Genomic DNA, 11,659 nt, shown 5'->3' with positions numbered 1-11,659 from the left:
AGCTCAGAGGTAGATTTGTAAACAAATTATAACTAAATGTTGTTTAATAATTGGCCGTAATTGAGAACCACAACTACGTGAGGTTAAACATTCCCAAAACCAACGTGAGATTTATGTAGAAGAATCTCCAGCACAGCAAAAGAAGAAAACTTGTATTATTCCATTCAGCTTTATCTTGATACAGGGCTTTGAAAAAATAATTCAATGAATTCTATTTTAATTTGAACAACAGCTCATCACAAACATTCCATTGTGCAACATAATATAATTCTCTGATATACTGATAATGTAAAGATGCTGGTGTGAGACTGAGGTGGACAAAATCAGAAGTCAAATGACCCCAGGTTAAAGTCCAACAGGTATATTTAGAATCACAAGTTTTCAAGAGTGCTGCTCCTTCATCAGGTGAAGTACCTTCACTTGACAAAGGAGCAGTGCTTCAAAAATTTGTGATTTCAAATAATTTGTTGGACTATAACTGGGTTGTGTGACTTGTGATTTTGATATACTCACAATATTGCTGTTAACCCAGAAACATGAAATGCAATTTATTTGAGACATGAAAAAGCAAAACTGTGAAGAACTACAATTGATAACTGAAGAATCACTGGGGTGAAATTCATCTGAAAGGATCTGATAGATGTTTTACTTTACCCACACCATCCAATTCTTTCCATTAATGCTTCAACAAGAAAATAAAGTTACATCCTTATAGAGACTTCATGACTGCACGATTCTCCCAAACACTTTCCAATCAATAAAGAGCACCTTAATTGGTATCACCATTGCTCTGATATCAAATGACAGATGATCATCTTGGCAACGAGCTCAGAGATGGATATATCCTGGCCAAATCAATGGTCAAGCTTCAGCATGTCCTGTCAGACATCTCTCACAAAGCAGACAAATTCCCATTATCATGTGCTGTTTTCAAACAATTGTAGCTCCAGAAAAACTGACAATTAATAATTAAACCCACCCATACACACAGACCAAAACAAACGTTCTATTTGCTCAAAATCCAAGATCAAAGATTAATTTTGTATGATGTATATTAGAAATATTTCATCACACTAGTTATTGATACATCTGCCAAGTGAAGGAGATCTTCCTACTCCTAATCATATAAGTCCTCATAACTCGATGGGCAATCGATTCAAACAATTTTGGAATGGAGAACAACTACTGGCCTTGCCAGAGATCCAAGTCCAATGAAAAGGTGAGAAAAAAAAATTGTTGCTATGAAATATTGTTAACTTTTAATTTATTCTGGTGTAGATTTACTTCTTTCTTATTGCATATCTAAGCCTTGGTTATGACCATCCAATGGTGATGTCTGCCAGTTTTGTCATGATTTCAGCTCGAGACTGAGTGTCACTATGAGAGTTTGATGAGTAAGAGAATGACCAAGTAAATATGCAAACAAGTAACTGCATTTCACAGAGACCTCATGAAAGAATGTGACAGCTATAATTAAGGAGTTGTCATAAAAGAGCTGCTGCTGTCCATGACTTCAGAGGGGACCAAGCAATTCAAGTGTGAGGTCTCAGATAAACTGTCATTAATTTGTGAGGGAAACATTTCTTATTTATTTTTCAGAATTCAAATTAGTTGTGTAATTGCAAGATTTTTTTCACTTGTAATGAGTTTTACAAAAGACGGTTAATTTTATTTGATTGACACTTGAATATTCTCTCTTTATTTTGACCAGGAATTTCAAAAACTGAAGAGGGTGGAGTATTGATTCAATTAAGGATAAAAGAACTGGTAGGATTAGTGACACCACTTAAAAATTCATTAGTAAGATTAATTAACTGCTATTAAAATGGCAGAACAGGTGAAATGTGATGGTGCAGTATCTGGATACTGGGCATGCCAACGTAATCCACGGGATGCAAGTTTCTATGAAGCACTTGTAGCTGAAGGAACTTTGGCTTAGTGCATTTCAACTGAAGGTTGAGCTGCAGAAACTGTGACACACATCAGTGAGGGGGAAAGTTACTTGGACACTTTGCTTTGGGAGACAGTCACATCTCTTAGGAGGGTATCATCTAATTTGGTCCTTGGTCAAAGACTGGAGAGTGTGACTATGAATGAGGCAAGGAAGTGGATTGAGAATATAGTCATGGAGAACTTGCAGCCTTTTAAATTATTTCATTGTTTATGATAATAGAGCTAGCTAAAGTGAATGTATGACCTTGGTAGAAATTTAACTCTCAGCAAAGATTGTTTCTAGTTAGACATAACAACTCTTTTAAATGGATGCATCATCCATAGATAAATAAGGAATTTAAGGAGAGAACTGAGTTCAGTTTACAACAATTAGTTGCAGTTTAGTTGTGTGTCAAGATCAGGTGAGCTAAGTATTAATATTTTGTTTTGGTGTGGTTAATTCAGGAGACTGGTGTCATATCTTGACTTTTTCTGCAGATGTATGTTCTGAGGTAAGATGTCTCCTATGATCCCAGGTTACCATAAATTCAGTTTGGAAGAAAGCCTTGATATTGCTTGATTGACAGTGAATCAAATATGAAGATATTTTCAAAAAGAAGTTTTGTTTGAAGCCAGATAATTTTGTATTTTAATTGGCTTAAATTTTAACTAAGGGAGCTTTAAGAAATCGCAGCAATATAAAACATGTGATCCTAGAGGTGGTCGAAAGGTGTGTCAGGGTGGACCGAGAACTGGAAGAGGCATGGGGTGGACCGAGAGCCGGAAGGTGTGTAGGGACGGGCTGCCTTAGTGTGGTCGGAAGGTGGAAGGAACGGGGGCTTGCTGGGTCTGTATTGTATGCACTTTTGTATGTAACAATATTGTCTCATGTACAATGTCATTGTCGCTCTCTTTTAAATGTGGAACTGGGATTTGAGATTTGTCCTCATCTCCCTGTAAAATGGTTGAATGGTAGGGTTTGGGGCCTAGCTTTGCTGCTCCTCTCCCTTGTAAAATTGCTGTTGTATACAGCTGTAAATGTTAACTGTGTTTTTGTAAACTATTTTGTAATTTGTTTAATAAAATATTATAAAACATGTGGTTTGTACTTGTATATGGCTTTGGAATTGTGTTGTAGCTTAGTAATGTGTTACGTTTTAATGCTTTGAAAAAGAGATGATTGAGAGAAAAATAGGTGACCTCATTATGTGCATCCTCAAAAACGATTATCCCGAGATGAATAATCCATTTGAAATCAACTTTGTCACACCACTTAGAATCCAAAATATTTCAATAAGATCAGTTGTCACTCTTTAAGTTCTCCAGTCCCTATACACATCTATCTGCCATGAGGAAGGCCTCCAAGCCCTCTGTTTCTTCCTCTCCTGTTGGCCCCACCGGTACCCTTCCACTGACCTTTTTTTCAGTTGAATTGGTTCTCACTCTCAATAATTTCTCCTTTGAATGCTCCCACTTTCTCCAGACCAAAGGGGTAGCTATGGATACTCGCATGGGCCCTAGCTATGCCTGTCTCTTCTTTGGATATGTCGAACCGACCATCTTCCGTAAGTGCACCAGCACCATTCCCCACTTTTTCCTCCGCTACATTGATGACATGAGGAGGTTGAACGGTTCATCAACTTCACTAACACCTTAAGTTCACCTGGACTATCTCGAACACCCTCTTGCCCTTCCTGGACCTCTCCATCTCCATCAACAGTGACTGACTTAACACTGGCATTTTCGGCAAACCCACCGACTCCCACAGCTACCTCCTCCCAGCCTTCCTTGTGTAAAAACACTATCCCTTATTGCCAATTCCTCTGCCTCCGCTGCATCTGCTCCCAGGATGACTAATTCTACCACAGAACAAAGCAGATGGCCTCCTCCTTCAAACACCGCAATTTCCCCTCCCACATTTTTCATGATGCCCTTTAGCACATCTCATCCACTTCCTGCACCTCTACCCACAAACCCCACCCCTCCAAAGATAACAAGGACAGACTCCCCCACCCTGGTCATCACCTTCCACCCCACCAACCTCCGGATGCATTGCATCATCTTCCACCATTTCTGCCACCTAAAAACAGACCCTGTCTTCAGTAATATATTTCCCTCCCCATCTGATCTGCATTCCATAAAGACCATTCCCTCCATGACTCTCTTGTCAGGTCCACAGGATCAATCACCGGTCAGGGATCAATGTGGTTTCCTTATTTCCCCTTTCTACATCTTATTCCCAATTCAACATTGCAACTTCCACCGTCCTCTTGACCTGTCCTACCTGTCCATCTTCCTTTCCACCTATCCGCCCCACCTTCTTCTCTGATCTATCACCTTCACCGCAACCTTCATCTACCTATTGCACTCTCAACTTCCTTTGCTTCAGCCCCATGCCCCTCCCAATTATCTCTCAGCTCCCTTGGCCCACAAACCACATTCCCAATGAAGGGCTTCTGCCTGAAGTGTCGATTCTCCTGCTCCTCGGATGCTGCCTGAGCAGCCGTGCTTTTCCAGCAGCACACTCTCGAATCTGATCTCCAGCATCTTAAGTCCTCACTTTCTCCATATGTCCTTTGGTCAATAACCTAGTTGATTTAGATTACAACAAAAGACACCTATCAAGTCAATCAAGCCAGTACCTTGAGAAAAATGGCAAGGGATGGACAGGAATTGCCAATTTTCCTATGTGCTCAGACTAGAGATTGAAATCTGAAGACTTCTGTTGAAGAAAGTTGAGATGAATTCAGCTCTGAATTTAGGTTTGGTCATTAGTTTTGCATGTTTATTTTATGCCATATTATTATTTGCAGTGCAGTAATATTTGCATTGTGGAGGAGGCTGCAATTCACAATTTCACATATAGTTTCATTATTGAAATCAATCAGGAATTGATTAAGGCAGTGTTTTTTTTGACACCCAACTGTGGGCATCATGTGCGTTAGTCTAGAAATGCATCTGCATATTAATCCAGACATGACATCATCATTTAGAAAGTGTGGGTGGCATTATTTGCAAATATTGCACTGAAGATGTGCAGTAAGTGCATTCATCTTTGAAACAAATTTCAGTGGCAGAAATGGGAGTGATGGGAGGACAGAGTGAGGGAGTAGGAACGAATGGGGTGACGGGAGAATTGGTGGAGCGGGAGAGATTTTATGCTGGCATCCCCACCATCTTCCACATCACAAAACCTCAGATCCTGATTCCCCTCTCCTGTATTCCAATCTCAATTCCCCTTCCAATTTGCATTCGCTAGAACCATTGAAGCGTTTGCATAATGTAAAGACCATAAGACATAGGAGTGGAAGTAAGGCCATTCGGCCCATCGAGTCCACTCCGCCATTCAATCATGGCTGATGGGCATTTCAACTCCACTTACCAGCGTTCTCCCCGTAGCCCTTAATTCCTTAAAGCAGCATATAAAGATCATACGCTAGTGTCAGCAAACATAACCAGAAGTGCTTCCTAAGCCCCACAAATATGCACATGTGCTAATCCAAAGACACACATGCATGACTCCAAACACTATGTAATCACGTGGAATGTACGTGTGGTAAGGCCAATATTTGCTGCCTTCCCATAAGTGACATGAGCATGGTGGTGATTAGCTGTCTTTGTGAACCTTTGAAGATCACAGGGAATTGGTACATCTGCAATGCTACAAGAAAGGAATTGCAGGATTTTGACCCAGTGACAGAGAAGGAATGGTGATTTAACATCATGATGGTGTGATGTGTGATGAAGAGGGAATTGTATCTGGTGATTTTCCCATAGATCTGCTGTCCTTGTTCTCCTAAGTGGTAGGGGCCACAAGTTTGAAGTTTTTTGTCAAAGGAGCCTATATTAGCTGGAACATAACATACATGTCCTGTAAATAGTAAACATTGCTACCAGCGCATACTGGTGAAGAGGATGAATGTTGATGGTGATGTATCAGTTGCCCATAAAGTGGGTTATTTTTTCTGGTACATGGTCTAGATTTCTGAATGTTTCAGAGTTGCAGTCATCCAGGCACATGGGAAGTATTTCATTACAGTCTTCACTTGCCCCTTCTAGATGGTGGTCAGGGATTGGGAAATCAGGGGGGTGAGACTCTGAATTCCTAGACTCTGAAGCGGGGATGGTGGGAGAGACATTTCTGCATGTATTCTATTTCCTACTCCTGCACCTCAAACAATCTCACTTTGAACTCTACTTGCCACCATTTTGCTAATTCACTTACTCTGCCAATGTCCACTAGCAGGTTTCTCTAATTTCTACAATATTTAATTTGTCAACTATCTTGACACCACTATTATACTTGAATGTATGTCTGCTCCCTCATACCATTGACATTAAATAGTAATATTATTCATGGGACAGCCTATTATCTTCCCACAACTGAAACATTTCTACATCATCAGTACAACTGACACTTGAACAAGCTTTTCAAGGCTTTCTCATCTTCATCACATCATATGCTTTTTCTTTTTCTTTTATACTATCCCTGTCTTCCAATGTCAGCTGAATTTGCATCGTCCTTCCCTTTGGTATCTTTCTTTTTCCTTGGGATGAATTTCTGCTGTGCCTTCTAAGTTACCAACAGAAATTCTGCCATTGCTGCTGCACCATCTTCCCTACTAGGATCTCCTTCCAAACAATTCTGGGCAGTTCTTTCCTCATGTCTTTGCAGGTACCACCACTCTGATTCTAATACCATTACATCTGATTGCAGCTTTTCCCTCTCAAACTGCATGGTGAATTCTATCATTTCATGGTTACTGCTCCCACTTGGGGTTCTTTCACCTGAAGCTCCTCAATCAAGTCTATCTCATAACACATCATCAAATCTCGAGTTGCCGTTTTCCTCATGTGGTTTTCCACGTGCTGCTCCAAATAAAAATCTCATATGCATTTCAAGAATTCTTTTTCCTTAGAACTCTTCCAAAACTGCTTTTCCCAAGCCACCAGCATGGTGAATATTCCACATGATTATTGTAATAGTACCTATTTATCTCCGGATTTATTTTCTGCCAAAATCCTGAGTACTGCAATGGGGACTGTGTATCACTCGCATCAGGGCGTTTTTGTCCCTTTGTAGTTCCTCAGACACAAATTCTATGCTTCCCAACTTTATATCACTTCCTGCTATTGATTTAATTTTAGCACTGGTTAGCACTGCTGCCTCACAGTGCCAGAGACCCGGGTTCAATTCCTGCCTCAGGCAACCGACTGTGTGGAGTTTGCACGTTCTCCCCGTGTCTGCGTGGGTTTCCTCCGGGTGCTCCGGTTTCCTCCCACAGTCCAAAGATGTGCAGGTCAGGTGAATTGGCCATGCTAAATTGCATGTAGTATTAGGTAAGGGGTAAATGTAGGGGTATGGGTGGGTTGCGGGTCGGTGTGGACTTGTTGGGCTGAAGGGCCTGTTTCCACACTGTAAGTAATCTAATTTCTTACTGACAAGACAGCTACATCCCATCTCCTCATCTGTCTGTCCCTTCAATCGGATTCGTATCATTGGATATGTAGTTCCAGCCCAGATCTTTGCAGCCTTGCATCTATGATACACACAGCTTCCTTCCAATCAATGTCAATCTGTGCTACAAACTCATTTACCTTGTTTCATAGACTGTGTAATGAAGAATGACTCCTGTGTTGACTACCCCTCTTCATAGCTGTCCCTTTATCTCTTGTGCCTGAAGCTAGATTCCTGAGCTTTTCCACACTCCTGTGCTCGCACACTTTTGAAAACTTTAATGATCTCTACTGAGCCTCTCCATACTTTAAACATTTCCTCAAATTCCCCACTCCTCTCCTCACTAGTTAGTCTAATGTTCTATCGACAGCATTTGTTACGCAATTGATCTGGTCCCAGCATGATTGTGGAGGTCATCCCAATAGAACAGTTCCCTCCTTCCCCAGTACAGTGCCAATGACCAATGAATTCATATCCATTTCTCCCACACCAATCTTGGAGCCACATGTTTACATCTCGAACCTAGATGTGCCTATGCCAGTTAGTTGTGGCTAATTAATAATCATGAGATGATTACCTATTTGGTTCTGCTTTTTAATTTAGCCCCACCAGGTCATATTCCCTCAGCAAATCTTTCTATCAATATTGTTACTTAGAACTGGATCTTTCCCTTCCCAAGCCAAGTTCCTCTGCAGCCCAAATGAGATATCCTGAACCCACGCATCAGGCAGGCAGCACAACCTTTGGGACTCTTAATCCTGGCCACAGAGAACAGTAACCATTCCTCTGACTACACTAGCCCTGATTAGAACAACAGTTGTCTTTTCATCTCCTCTTGAATGATTCTCTGTATCATCATCAATTTGCTCATCCTTCCTACAGACTCTGCTCTCATCCATACAGAAAGTAAGAATCTCAAGCCTGTTGGACAAGCTCAAAGGCTGAGGCTCCTTCAGCACTATCTTTTAGAATACCTTTAGGAGCGTCACTTACAGTTATACCCTCTTCACCAAATTATAAGCATGTGACTGCCTCCTGAAACACTGCATATAGGTAAAGTCTCTCCCTTCCTGAGAAGTAGTAGTGGTCAAAACTCAGATTCCAGCTAATCAACTCTGAGCTGCATTTCCTGAAGTAACAACACTTGTTACAGATATGTTCACTACAAATCAAAATGGGGTCGATCAGCTCCCACATCATGGAGGTATAATGCATCTCCTGGCCCTGCATCTCTGTTTTGTTCACTTAGTTTTTAAAAACAAAAATGAAAAACTTCTTATTGGCCTTTTAATTTGTAACCTGCAAATATGAACTAATAAAATCAAAATGTGGAGGTGCTGCTGTTGGATTTGCTTGGACAAAGTTTAAAAAAAAATCACACAGCACCAAGTTAATGTCCAACAGATTTATTTGGAAGTAAACACACCTCTTCCCCTGCTGCACTGAATTCCCATGCTGCTTCCACATTTTCCAAAATACACTGCAGATGTTTTGCATTCCAATGTGATTCCTCCTTTCTGACCATCGATAGTTTACCGGTCTTTTCATTGAGTCAAGAATACACAGTAATTAAATGTATCAATTAAAGCAATTATAATTCTTTGTTGAGTGAGTATTGGGTAAATAGATATGTAGAATTATAGTATTAATTGCTTTACTATTAATTTGTTATGTGATTGATTAGACTGGGCTGTTTGAAAATTGCACTTGTAATGTTTGGACATAAGAGTAGTAAGTTTATTATGTCAACCTGTCTTCCTTTTTTTAAGATTTGTTCCCTCTATCTGATGCTGAATTTGAAACAGAATCTGATGAAATTCAATAATTTGAGATGGAGTTGTGAGGACTATCACCTGAACAAGATGGAATTGAGGAAAAGGTTAATGAAAAATAATCTTACATTTGTCATTTATTTATTGGTAATGGTTTGGCACAAATTTTGATGTTGAAAATCACAAGTCCCATCCAACCAATTTAGCAATCATTACAGTTGGAAAGGCTCCATGGAAGGTTATGAAAAATCTACTAATTAAATGTGGAGAATGGTAAATCAGAACAGTTAGATTTAGAACTAAATAAAAATGCGAGCAAGATTGAATATGATTTGACTTAATTGGAGTACAATTTTTATATGTTACAATTTTCCTTTATAATTTACTTGGGAAAACTTTAGTTACGAGCATCTTATTCTATCATATTGTGTAATGTGAATTACTAAATATGTCATGTTATTGTGATGAGAATTGAACTCTGGCGTGAAGTTGCTTAACGAATGAAACAGTGAATAATGTGTTATCCTCTCACCTGAGTGTACAAAATCTAATTCAATTTGATACTGCAGACTAGATTTTTCATCTTACAAATATGTAGATATGTGAATTGTTGTTTTCTCAAAAATGTTCACAAATTTGAAATCAAACTATTACAGGAGATATTCTTATAAATAAGTATTTCCTCAAAGGGGTATGTTTCTAATGTACCCAAAAGTTTCATTTAATTTATAATATATTTGGGCAACACAGCTTTTAGCAGGGAAAACATCAGTCTGTGCATCAACATTTTCAACTGCAGTTAATGAAGGTGCATTGCAATGATTCTTACAAAATTACACAGAACGAACAACAAACTTATAATCAAAGAAAAGTAATGGAACTGCAATTCCAACTCAGACAAATAAATTAAAGGTGATATACTAAATAAAGGATTGCAAGCAATCCAAAATTATTGATTTACAAAGTCTATCAAATTTAAGTTATAGCCATATTACTTAATATTGTTTGCATTGAGAGGTTAGTAAGAATCTACAAATCTGTCCATTGTAAATAGTATTTACATTTGTAAAAGTCCAATATAGAATCTCTGAACATGAATTGCTCAACTAATCCACCAATCATTATTCAATGAAAATAGTCTCCTTTCAGTGATTGATATAGTTTTACGAATGTGGTCTGAAAAACCTTAGAAGTCTTCAGTATGTTAAAGACATGACTTAAATGGAAGGTGTTTTTAATCAAAAGGACTCACATTCGATACAGGTAGAAACTGGAATTAAATCATATTTATGGTTTTCAATCCTTCCTTCTTCAAAAAAACAAGATACTTTATGATTTGCCAAGCAGATTTCCTATTTGTTTATGTTGTACTGTTATTGAAAGTCTGGGTAAAAATGAAATCACACTTTGTACTGTATGTCAACCCCATGTTCTGCAGTCTGCTCACTGAAGCTTGTCCTGTTGCTGCAAGCCTCACTGCAGAAAGATCTTGGGTTTTGATTGTGTACCAGGTGGCAACCATAGATGCTCAGATAAGCAATTGCTGATGGCAACAACCTCACGAGCTTGCAAAGCTGTTGTCACTGGCAGTTCAGATCATTAGGTAAATACTGTTAACACAACTCAAAAATAAATGGGATTTTCTGTGCTACCAGCTGGGTTTCAAAGCATAGCTATGAAGACGAACCAAGAGAGCCAACTCAAATATTTTAATATTTAAGCAATCTAAGTAACCAATCACTGCTCAAGATAATTTTAATAAAATTGTCAGCTGAGATCCTTGTCTTTAAGTCCTACATGCTGCAGAAACTCTAGAACATTCCAATGGCATAAAAAGAAAGTGCAGAAAATATCTTTACTTTCTCAAATAACAGCTCAGTTATTTTTGAGTTTGAGGGACAATACTGACTCTGTTAGGTTACTAATGAAATTTAGAGATTCTGGAGGGGCACTTCCATAGAGGACCTTTGAGTGGTTCTTCAGATTGTTGGGAGTCTAGCAATCCTGGAATCCTTCATTAGAATGACAGAGATACTCAATTATTGAAGGACTTACTTCAGTGAGATGGGATGGAGTCCTGCCTAGGTCTATGGAAATCAAAATTGATTGAATAACTATTGTGCAACATCTTCGGATTACAAGACCATATGTCACAGAATCAGAATTAGACCGTTCAGCCAATTGACTCTACTGTACTATTCAATTAAGTTTGATACATTTCTCAATCCCACTCTCCTGCCTTCTCCCTGTTACTTTTGATCTTCTTACAAATGAAGAACCTATCTCTGCCTTATCTTATTTCGGAGCTTCGTCTGCAACACCTTGGCAAAAGTCTTAGGGGAATCTGATGAGGTCAAGTCCACTGGCTGTCTTTTGTCAAATTTGCTTGTTATTTCCCCAAAGAATTCTAAAAGATTAGTCAAGTGTGACTGTTATGTGATGAAGCCATGCTTATTCAATCTTATTTGCCATTCACTTCCAAATACTCAGCAATCTC

This window comes from Hemiscyllium ocellatum, chromosome 13 (assembly GCF_020745735.1).
Source record: "Hemiscyllium ocellatum isolate sHemOce1 chromosome 13, sHemOce1.pat.X.cur, whole genome shotgun sequence".
Lineage (NCBI taxonomy): Eukaryota > Metazoa > Chordata > Chondrichthyes > Orectolobiformes > Hemiscylliidae > Hemiscyllium > Hemiscyllium ocellatum.
Note: the sequence above shows the minus strand (reverse complement) of the source record.